Here is an 11,684-nt window from a genome sequence, read left to right as displayed (position 1 = left end):
TTCGGAAAATGGTTGGTTAAAAAAAGAATCATTGTTGCTTGTAGATTGTAAAGGTGAAGGTAAATGTTCTGGTGTGTTTTGCGAAGTATTAATGCATAACAGATTTGAGAAATGATCTGTCCACTGTTGGCATGTGATATTGGGTGAAAGTTGTGGTGAAGATCTGTAATTTTTTAATGTTTTCCAAAATAATTTAGGGTTGGTGCTTGCTGCTACTAGTTTATCTTTCTGTTTATTTTAAAAATTTAATGTTTTTTGCATGAATGTACATTTGAAGAGTGTTCGTAACTGTCTGAAAATATTAAAGTCTGCATTGTGATCTCTATGGGCTCTGAGTGCTGCATATTTGTCATGCTTTAAGTTTTCTAAGTCCTGATCCCACCAAGGTGGTTGAGTTCTTGTTTGTGAAGGAAATAAACCATTATATACGGTTTTTGTGTGATCAGCTGCTTTCTGGAAAAGAGTTACTAAATGTGAAAGTGCTTGGTCGATATTGTTATGGATGAGGGCATTTAAATGACTGTATTGATTATTAAACAATGACCGAAAGTTTGTAATGAATGCCCTGTTTTCATCCTTGCACCACATATATTTTGTCCATTTATCCTGTTTACCCTCTTGTACATTACTGTTTGAGGTAAGCGTATTAGAATAAGCAGGGGAGGGGAGTTTACTGTTAAGTGTGTTGATATTGAGTGTGCATGACAGTGGAAAGTGACATGAGTTATCTAGTGTGCCGACATTAAACTGCGTGATGAAAGGGAATAGTGACGAAGAAGCTAGCATGTAGTCAGCTACACTGCAACCGTTATAAGTAAAGCATGTGAATTGACCACATAAATCATTTGCTAATCTTCCATTTAAGGCATGAATGCCAAAAGTGCAACATAATTCAGCAAGTTTTTTCCAATAATTATTATAAACCTGATCTCTAGAAGATCGAGGCATATCAAATGTATCTTTGGGATAATCATCATTTTCATATACACAGTCAATATTATCATCTGGTATATAATCGAAGAAGTCTTTCATTCTAGCATTCAGGTCACCCCTTAAAAACAGATGTTTGACAGGGTGATCTGCAGTGATTGTGCACAAATAATCTTCAAGTACTGACATGCCATCAGTGTCACTACCCTTATATATGGGAGAGTTTTCTGGCGACAAATATGGGAATATCAAAATAGTGTCCATTTCCCATCCATAACTAGTTGTGTAGAACAGAAGCACAACACAATTTTCGAAATTAGTGTAGATACGGCTAATGAGACCGCTGGAAAATAAGTGGTCCTTAATCAAAACAGTAATGCCGCCGCTATATCGGCCAAGCCGATGCAGTTTTTCACGCACACAGTTTATTGTTGTATAGCCGACAAGAAAATCGCTGAACTCATTTGCTTTGCGTACGAACGACTCACAGAAACTAATAATGTCGAACTTGGCACAATATTCTCATCAGCAATGGCAACGGAATGAGCTTTCACCAACAGAGTGGGGATGGCAATTCAAGGATGGGGTCCTTGTTCCTATTGAGGACAGATAGAGCAATTGCTCCAGAGAAAGTCTTGAAGATGATATCTTGTGGATGCAAGTTTCAGTGCAGGAGACGGTGCAGTTGTTGAAGAGCAGGAATTGAGTGCACATTGCTTTGCACTGGATGTCAAGGATTGCCAACCTGCCAAAATGTACTCAGTATTGAAGCACAAGCATAAAATTTGTGGTTATCATGCCAACATTAAGTGTCTTGTGTATGTGCGGTGTTGAAAGTAACATATTTAGACTCCTTGTGAGAAGGGCTTTCTTTTAATATATCACAAGGTATGGTTAATTAAAAAGAAACATTTTCGTGAGATTATTTTGATTATTTTAAGGACAATGGTGGCAATTTTGAAATCGGCTGCCATTTTGAAACACAAGACATGATACCAATATATTTGGAATCCCTGTGAGATGAGCTTTCATTTGATATATCACATGGCTTAATTATTTACAAAATATCTGTTTGCATAATCATTTTAATGATTTTGGCGGCCATCTTGAAATTGGCGGCCATTTTGAAAATGCCACAAGGTAGAATTTGCAGAACTTTGTATCTTGTACATGGCAATGATGTTCTGAAGCTTTCCTGAAAAATTCAGCTTTCTACTATTTTTTTCCAATGTTAACTATTGTTTGTGTCTAATGCTCCTGGCCTAAAAGAGGAACACCCTGCAAAAACAACCCAAATGAATTCCTTCTTTAATAAATTATAGTGTAACTAATTAATTTGGTCATTTACAATAAAAGGTGACTAAATGTTTAATACATTATTCACTTTAGATCACATTGAATAATTTCTAGAGAAATCAGTACACAAGTTCATATCACAGATGATTCCAGAAACAAATAGTTTATGAGATTCTAGTTTATGAAAAGCATTAAAGGGCCACTGATCCAGAGCGATTAATGTTTCTCGCTAACAGTCTAATTACTAAACCTAGCTGCAAACAGGTCAGTCCCTGCTCCCTCGACCGTGACGGACGCGGGGACCCTGCTACTGTCCGCCTTGGCAGAATTTCCTCAACCTAATCAGTGGGACATTAGCTAAGGGTGGATGCCCATCAGATGCCTTTATTTGAAACTATCCCCGGCAGTTCTTGTCTGATTGTAATAAAGTATCCCAGCAGTGTAGGCTTTTTCAGATTTTCAAATGTTTGGATGGTTTAGTGACTGATCGAAATTGATCCTATTTCTGTGTTTTTACCTCAATATTTAATCATGTAAGAATATGATGTCTATTACGTATGCTATGATATCAAAAACACACATTAGATATATTTGAATCCATAAACTAAACACCCCCACTTTGCCATTGCAAAATAAATCTGAAATTTTACTTAGGTACATAGGTATATACAGTTTTTAACTAAGTACACAGCAAATGCTTATATATATTTCTTAGGTAACAATGAAGTTCCGTTCGTATCCTCAAAACAGTGTCGGCCCATAAGTTGTTGTTTTTTCAGGCAATTAAACTTGCATGCAATACAGCGAATACTACTCTCTTGCTGTAACCCTTGTTTGGTGGTAAACCTACACATATGTTATTTGTCATCATTCACTTGATGGTAGGTCAATGAATTTATAAAAGGTATAATTAGTGATAACACCACTCAGATTACCCAACAAAGCTTCCCATTTGGCATTTCTTGTATCTGGAGTAAATACTTATCATTATAAATTGAGGTCTGATGTGGCAAAAGTATTACATCTTATGTAATACGCGCATGGAAGTGCAGTAAGAGGAATTATCAGCTGAGTTACAAAACAAACATCGATCAAAGTATTAACCGATAACACGTTGATTGATTAATTGCTTTTATCCTGCACAGCGGATTTGTCAAACGGTACGTAGTGTTTATGTATGTAGATTCACTCATCTATACTGAATACACCCTGTCGTAAAGTGCCTGTGTAAAAACAACGTCCTTCCTTCAAAGGATTAACCGCTAATACATTGATTGATTGCTCATTACTGGCTAACTAAATTACTTTTTTAAAGAATGGCGGACATCATGCAATTAGTTGCCAGGTGTGCTATCTTGGGTGACCAATGGGACTAAACACCAATGTGAAAAACCTGAAACATTAACTCACTTTTTCGCATATTAGACTGTTAAAAGACACATGACATGGAACAGGATACTTTGTCAGCTGCAGATGAATGGCATCTCATTCCTTTATGTGGATATTGATGGATACATTCCCCGAACAAGGTAATAGCCTGATATTGTTGCTATAACTTTAGTCTTTTTTAATTTTAATATTTACATTTTGTTTTTATTTATTTGTTATGACATTCAACAGAATCATTTTTTTTGGCCCTGAAGTGTAATAAGACAGACAACATACACTAGGTCGCACTCAAGGCGTGTGTGTGAAATATGATACACGTTGGCAATTTATAAAATGTCTAGATATTACAATCTTGTTATAAATTCACTAAGTATAAGCATTCTATTTAGTTTCAAAGTGCATACAAATATAGGATTATAAGACAAAATATAAAGACGTACATTGACTTCGTTATCAGTCCTAACATTTTTTACCACTGGCAGATGGTTAAACTTAAAATCTTAAAACCTGCATTGAGAATCGTAATCCGATGCTTGTTTGATCAGCATTCTTGATTTACTCCCACTTTGCCGGTAGTTAATCCGACTACAGTTACGAATATCAGATTATAATTAACACCCTAATTAGCAAGGTCATGTCTGGATGGTTATTGCCAGTTTCTGAGGTGTCCTCTCACGCAGCCAGATTCTGTCAAATCAGGTCTCTCACATAGCCAGAGTGGGATCTGGCTGACCAGGGTTAGTGTTTTGATAAAGCATGTCCAGATGAGCCCATATAGTCTGTATCAACAAAATGCTCAATTAGTGAGATTTGTGAATTTTGTATTGAGACACATTTGGATGGTATTATTTGAATTTCTTTACCTTTGTCATATCATGTGTGCTCTGTTTGTAAGATTAGTTAAATTTATATTAAAGTGAGATACATTGATATGGTATTATTTGAATTTCTTTACATTTTACAGAGAATGTAAATATAAAAATATGCTTGGTGCAAAAGATGTAGTGTATTAAGAAAATTATGAGAAATGGTGGCTGAAAATGTTAACAAATAATGCTTCTTTGGCTGTAATATTACACACACATGGACACCGCATATATCGAGTGCAAGTATCCACTTCTGAATACCAGCCTAATCATTGAGTGCTACTAACCACTTCTAAATCCTAGCCTATTCACAAAGTCAACAATCGGTTCTAAAGTCAAGAACCAGTTCTTAAGTCAAGCCTATTTATGTATGTTAGCATCCACTTTTTAACAGTGATAAATAGTGCCAATACCACTCAATACGTGTAGGACAAGGTAACATTTTAACTGTTACACTTACAAATTTCATTCACATATGTATGCCTGTATGGACCAATGGATTATAAGTGACACTGGGCGGTGGGACAGCCTTGTGGACACGAAATTGTGCAGAACTATGGCTTGAGAAATAGCTAAATTTTACATTGTCGTATTAGACTGGGATGCAGCAACTTGGACACTGCATTATCTAATCTTTGAAGGACTGTTGTAATATGTATTAGTTTGGGGAGCGACATTAATATAGGGGAAACACAGTTTGTCAATCTCACTGTGCACTACTAGTGGTACAAGAATGAATATTGTTAAACTATACACACACTTGCATACATCTTCAATCGTGTCGCATTGTAGATATACACTATAGCCCTAGAACAAAGGCTCACGTTTCAGTGGCTAATGCTAATTGCCTGGCTGACATATCTCACCTAGCCATAGTGCAATGTTGTCTTAACAAGACCTTTTTAGGAAGACTCTGGCTAAGTGAGAGTGAACCATTTCTGAGCGTGGTGAGCCATGAACAGTGTTCACCACATGCAAAACAATTTTAATCAATAAGTAGCTTCAATTATCAATTTCTTATGCTGTCTCCCACTTAGTGGGATTGTAAATATTTGCATTTGATTAAAATGACATTACATGATTATAAGTTATATATGTATCACTTATTTATCTGTAACTAAATTTATAACACTAATCATCTGCTTAAAATGATAAAAATGTTAAAGAAACATTATGTAACTATAAAGTATTATGTTATATATGTATAATTTGTTTATTTTGGATATCTGTAACTTTATATATAACATAAATCGTATATATTTTTGTAAATTTTGTAAAATGAAATAAATTGGCAAAGTGTTGAATCCCCAACTAATCCCCTTTGTTGCACCATTAACGTTAATTAATTGCTTGACAATGAAACTGGCAAAGTGGGAGGACACCACATTCTTAAAGTACGACTTACAAATGCCAATTTCTTGTTGATGCATAGATGGGAGTTTCCATATTTATTCCCACACCGTTATCAATATAAAAGTTACTACAACCAGGTGAATAGAAGTATATATGCATAATGACAACCAGCAAATTAACAGATAATTTAGCAAGTAGCACATCGTTGGATGGAGGCAGCAGGAGAGTAAGATCAACAAATTGTAAACAGGCTGATTGGATGCTAATTGAACAGCTGATTGACAGATTCTAGCTGTAAATCAACTTCAGTATGACAAAGTCGAAATCCACTCCACTGTCAAAGTGATGGAATCAATCAACATTCAATCAGCTTGTTTATCCTGAACGATGTACATCGAAATGCCGCCCTATTCAATAAACAGGGAGTTGTTATCACTTAAGTGATATGTTTCGTTATGTATTCCCATACTGTTTACTGCAGTATAAGTGAGATCTGATTCAGTTTGCGAATGACCACACTTTTGAAAATTATTTAAGTTATACTTTAGTAAACTGCATCCTAATAATTTGATTTCAGATTAAAACATCTCATTCCGAATTTGTGTAATCCTCGTTCTGGTACTAAGAAATACTGTATTTTTACATATTAGATATAAATCTATCAGTACCAGTTTGATGTGTCGGGTCATGAGTTAACTAACATAATGATTATATATTTATTGTCATTACATGTGTCATTAAGCGTCATTTATGCCATTATAATGTTCTCTGATCCATTTCATCGTACAACATTTATTTCATTCAATGTTTTGAATCTCACATGATGACATGAGAAATGTTACTGTTCCAGTTCAGTTCATTCTTCAAGTGTTCCAACCAATATCGTCATTATGGTTAAAAACGGCCTGATTTTAATACCTATCAACTTAGATGATATATATGAGTATATGCACACACACAAAATAACGTAATTTGTGAATTCTGTTCAGACGAAAAAGAAATATCTAATTTGATAAGAAACACTACATAAAGTATCTTCCCTCACTCTGAGAGAAGCATGGCATTATTCGTTAATTTTTAAATAATTTTATCTGCATAAAAGAAGGGATTATAAAAAAATCTGAAACAAACTTCCGTATACTACCATTTCACCAACTTTGCGACATTGACCATGGAATCATGTTAATTTCAGTCTGATTTTAATGTCATAACTATGCGAGGTTCCTCATTCACACATTCATACAAATTGACAGCTCAACACAAAACAATATGCAACCAACCAAATTCAATACAACACAACTTTCACCGCCTGTGCATACCACACTGTTGATTTTGTATATTTGTATATATGCAATATTGTGTATGCATTTGATGTTACATGCAATATTAGTATAATTAAATATGTCACCATATTTTCAAATTACTCATATTCGTATATTTGCTATTGCTATATGCAATAAACAAAATGTGATAAACTTTACTGTTTACCAACAAGCGCTGCATACTTGCTTTTCTACAACACACTATAGCTTTAATCCCCATTGTTGTAACGATTAGTACGGTCCAGTAATTTCAATCTCAAAACAGTACGTCCAGGCAAATAGAGAACATCCCAAAGCTTGGAACTTGGTTTTCCTTCCAAAGGCCGTCTTTACTGACTTGACTCACTCATTAATTAACAAGGCAGTACGCCTTGTTAATTGGTGAATCTTAACTGCCTTGAATCACTCATCAATTAACAGGGGATTAGGTCTTGGGGCTTGCAAACTAATATCATTTACCATCACCCACCAGTTATCTCCCCTTGTGGACATTTCCAAAATTGGAAATCTCATATTTCCAAAATTGGAAATGTTTGGAAACATCATCTTTCCAAAATTGGAAATGTCTTTGAAACATCATCTTTTCAAGACATTTCCAAGCTTGTAAACGTGGACTTTTTTTCCAGTGTTATGTGCAGCATGGGCTTTTGTGTTACCTGCTATGCCGACGTGACCAGGTAATCAGCAGAAGACGATGTCATATTGGCCAGAAGAAGGTGACTTGAAGTAACATCTTGAGGTGCCCGAAGGCAAGATATTAAATCATTCTGTAAAATACGATGAAGTTTTGGGAATGATTTGCTGTTTGTCACTAAGCCACGGTACATCCATATGTAGAGCCCGTAACTTGATCAGAAGTGCAATGTTGCCTACTGACCATAGACAATTGCTGTTTGACAATGTCTGTACCCAGTGCCGGAAGATGACTGATTCCCATGTGGATCAAGTATACTGAACAAAAAACCCTACTTCACACTCGGAGAAGTGAATTATTTCAAAATGGATCGATGCACAATTTAGTTAATGTTGGCGAATACCAATGGGATGCATGCAGCACGCTCTTTTGTGAAAACGCGAGCCTGCACGTGCGCAGAGTCACGTGACCACAATTCCATGTGCCTTACCACACACACGTGTGCAGAATTTGCTGGTGATTGGAAAGAACACGTTAACAATCATGGAGAAAAAAACAGTTCCCATGCCATTCTTTATGATTGAAATGAACTTGCAGCTGGGCATACTCGAAGCTGCCCCCTCTATTGTGGCTGTTGCACGTGCCATTAGATGCTGTATTCTGACAATTTTCAACCTGAGGACACTTGTGCTCTAAAAGAGTATGCCATCCGACGGCTACTTGTGAAGTAACATGCCGAGGACAATCAAATTCTGCTTCATCATTTTCGTAATCGATTTACGACCGTGACGTCAACTGATAACGCACTTTTAGGGATCGCATAACTGTCCAAATCATAAAAAATCGCTTGTGCGCTCCCCATCTTCATGCCGATTCCGAAACAGGTAGACTGTAATGAACGTCTGCGCTGGGCACATTTGCAACTGCAGTTGGCTAAATTTCCTGCGAAGTTTCGGGTATTGACGTCAAGGAGTGGTCATCGAGATCACCTACCTCGATCCCATCGAACACGTATGGGGTGCTCTTGGAAGACGACTTACTGCCATCTACCCGAGAAAGCGTGTGAAATCGAAAAGGTTGTGGAGGGTGCACCAAGCACACCGTAATGTCTTATCCTGTTTTTGTGTATATAGCGTCCATAAACCAGATTTATCCACAAGCAACACACTTCTATGTGGGTTTGTTTGGTACATAAAGTTACACATGTGAAGTTTCTTTTTCTTTAGTGTAAAATCAAAACGTAAACGCCAGAGAACAATCAATCTTGATTATGTTCTGAATAACATTCCAAAGGGAATTAAAGCAACTATAGTCACGAAAAGTATGTGAATGGATCACTAAACTTCACCAGTTACCCTCTAAAAGGTTAAGTCCGTACGTTTTATGTGGTAGCAACCTCCACGAGTACTACTTTCAGAAAACGTAAATGTGTGGCCAGTACCAAAAGCAACAAGAAAACAGCTATATTTCCTCATAGTGTCTTTTCTTCATAGTAATGTGTAAATAGTAATATATAAGTAAATGAAAAACAGATTCCCAATGAGACCTAAGAGAAGACAAGCACAAGTGTGCTTTACATCATCAGAGAAAATAATTGATGTGAAGTATTAACACCAAAATCACCTTCTCTGGCAAATCATATTTTATGGCACCAATTTTAGAACTCAAACTTGAGTAATTTCACGTGACGTCAGTAGACTCTGAGAAAATGTTTCCCCGTTCAGACACTATTCTTTAACTGGTTATGTTCAAGGGAAAACCAAAAAGCATATGGCAAGGAACATATAAATATGGGACCGCTTTTCGAACTCAAGCTCCAAATGTTTCTATTTGATACGCATGCCAAGTTCCATTCATGTAACTTCATTAGATAGTACAGGCAATAATCTCTTTTTAGTAAGTTAAAAAATATGCAAGAAGGGTCATAAGACTGCCTGCACTACACTATCGTAATACACCCATTTTCGAGCTGTTTTTAGATGATGACTAGCAATGTTATTGTGTAAAACTTAAGTTGTCTAACTTAAATAGATGTTGCGAAACGTATCCCCATTTTACACAGAATGCATTGATTTGAACATGGGCCATAACTCATAAAAGCTATATTTTAGACAAAGTCATTTTAAATCGTAACCAATTACATCGCATATACCCCTGGCCCTCTTCGGTGCGCAGATAATGATCACCTTTATCGGATCTATATAACAGCCATAATTGTTTACCCGATGACACGACTTCTGATATAGGTATCTGAGCCTGATGCGCCATGAAGCCCAGTGAAGAGAAGACCACAAAGCCACAGAATATACTGGTGGCTTCACCAATGACAGTAAGTAACACTACGTCTCTAAAAAGAAACTTTGATAACATTAGTATGGCATTGTGATCAGTATCGGGTAATGCTTCAACAATCAAATCAGCCTGATGTGCTTACCAATGGAAGTGTCTATTTGATTTAACAATGTCAGATGTAAACAACTGTTACCTAAGAAAGATATACATGGTTTGAGATTGGCTAGAATGAGAGGTTTCGTGTGTGTTACTGTGCACGTCTTCATACATATGACAAATGATACACCGAGAACTACATGTTCGTAATATGTCGGAATTAACCTGAATCAGGATCATACTGTTTTCATTTGTGTGGAGTTTTATTATCGACACATGTTATACAATCGTTTATGGTTTCTATTTCTAATGTAAATTGGCGAATTATGTGGCCCTCCAACAGAGGACCTGTTCACCTGAAGCAGTTGTTGTGGAAGTTGTTGTAGCTGCTCATGGTGATGAGGCCTCCGACTGTTGTACTCATGGAGAAAAAAACCTTGCAACAAAGCTTCCAGCCAAACCTTTTGTTGGTATAAATATAAGACAATATTTTCATGTTCTCTTGCTGAATGAGAAGTTGATATTGTGTGTGTTTCCGAGGAGATTATAGCTTCTGTAACATAAATTGCATGTATGCACTTTACCATCAAAACTTAAAGCCACGATCTGTGAATCCGCTTATAAAAAAGCCCAGTAATCAAAACAATATTTGACATTTTCCCCTCTCACTCTACATACTCCAACATAAGCGCCTTTAAGCAGCTAGGCAGATGAATACCAGGCGTTATACAAGTGAATTATTATCAACATTATTATTGTTGTTATTTATATATGATACATCCGTTAGTAAGTTGGCTCTGATAATGTATCTTCCCTGACAGTGATCGTATTAATAATACTAGAGCATCTGACCTGTACATTTCCAAGCCGAGAGAAGTCTGGACTAAGGAAATAGAGTATACCGTCCCCAGCACCCGGCATCATGCACGACCTGACCAGCAAAGCCGTCAGGAGAACGTAGGGAAGAAGGGCAGTCACATACACAACCTGGTTTATAGGAATTTGAAACAGTGAAAAATCGCACAGTCTGTAAATGCTAAAATCTGGACAGGTACATAGTACATGATGACCAAAAAAGCAGTAGTCACAGAACTCAACCACACTGTAAACATCACTGTAAACACACTGGTTATCATGGAATTAATGTCTCCGATGAACATTGTCGAACAGCCATAAACCTCATCACTTCATTGATGATTAAAAACAGTTCAGAAAAGCAAAGGTGTGAAACGGTGGTGTATAATGTCTCTTCTTATGTGCATCAGCACTGGTGTCCTATTCATATATTATTAGGTATTACAGAAGTGTTTGGTCTGAAGCGTATGATATTGGTATCCCACCTTTCCAACAGACTTCACACCTTTAACCATACACAGAAATGTAAGAACCCACGAGACAAGGATGCAGAGAACAAGATGAACCTGTACTGTTCCGAAATTGTCGATACCGCTCGAAATTCGCAGTGTGTTGTACCTGTCAAATAAATAATACTTTATGAAAATAGGC

The 11,684-nt window shown here is 36.6% G+C and overlaps 1 long non-coding RNA gene across 1 annotated transcript; it reads right to left on the bottom strand.

Moving 5' to 3' along the window:
* Positions 1–10,058: 10,058 nt before the first annotated feature.
* On the bottom strand, positions 10,059–11,159 carry LOC124256613. Its single transcript, XR_006893007.1, has 3 exons — positions 11,031–11,159; positions 10,535–10,639; positions 10,059–10,137 (listed from the first exon to the last, which is right to left on the bottom strand). It is a non-coding gene; the product is annotated as an uncharacterized LOC124256613 (long non-coding RNA).
* Between the last annotated feature and the right edge of the window lie 525 nt (positions 11,160–11,684).

Source organism: Haliotis rubra, unplaced genomic scaffold (assembly GCF_003918875.1).
Source record: "Haliotis rubra isolate DU_JTF1 unplaced genomic scaffold, ASM391887v1 Scf631, whole genome shotgun sequence".
In the NCBI taxonomy this organism is placed as follows: Eukaryota; Metazoa; Mollusca; class Gastropoda; order Lepetellida; family Haliotidae; genus Haliotis; species Haliotis rubra.
Note: the sequence above shows the minus strand (reverse complement) of the source record. Positions and strands in the feature narration are given on the sequence as shown.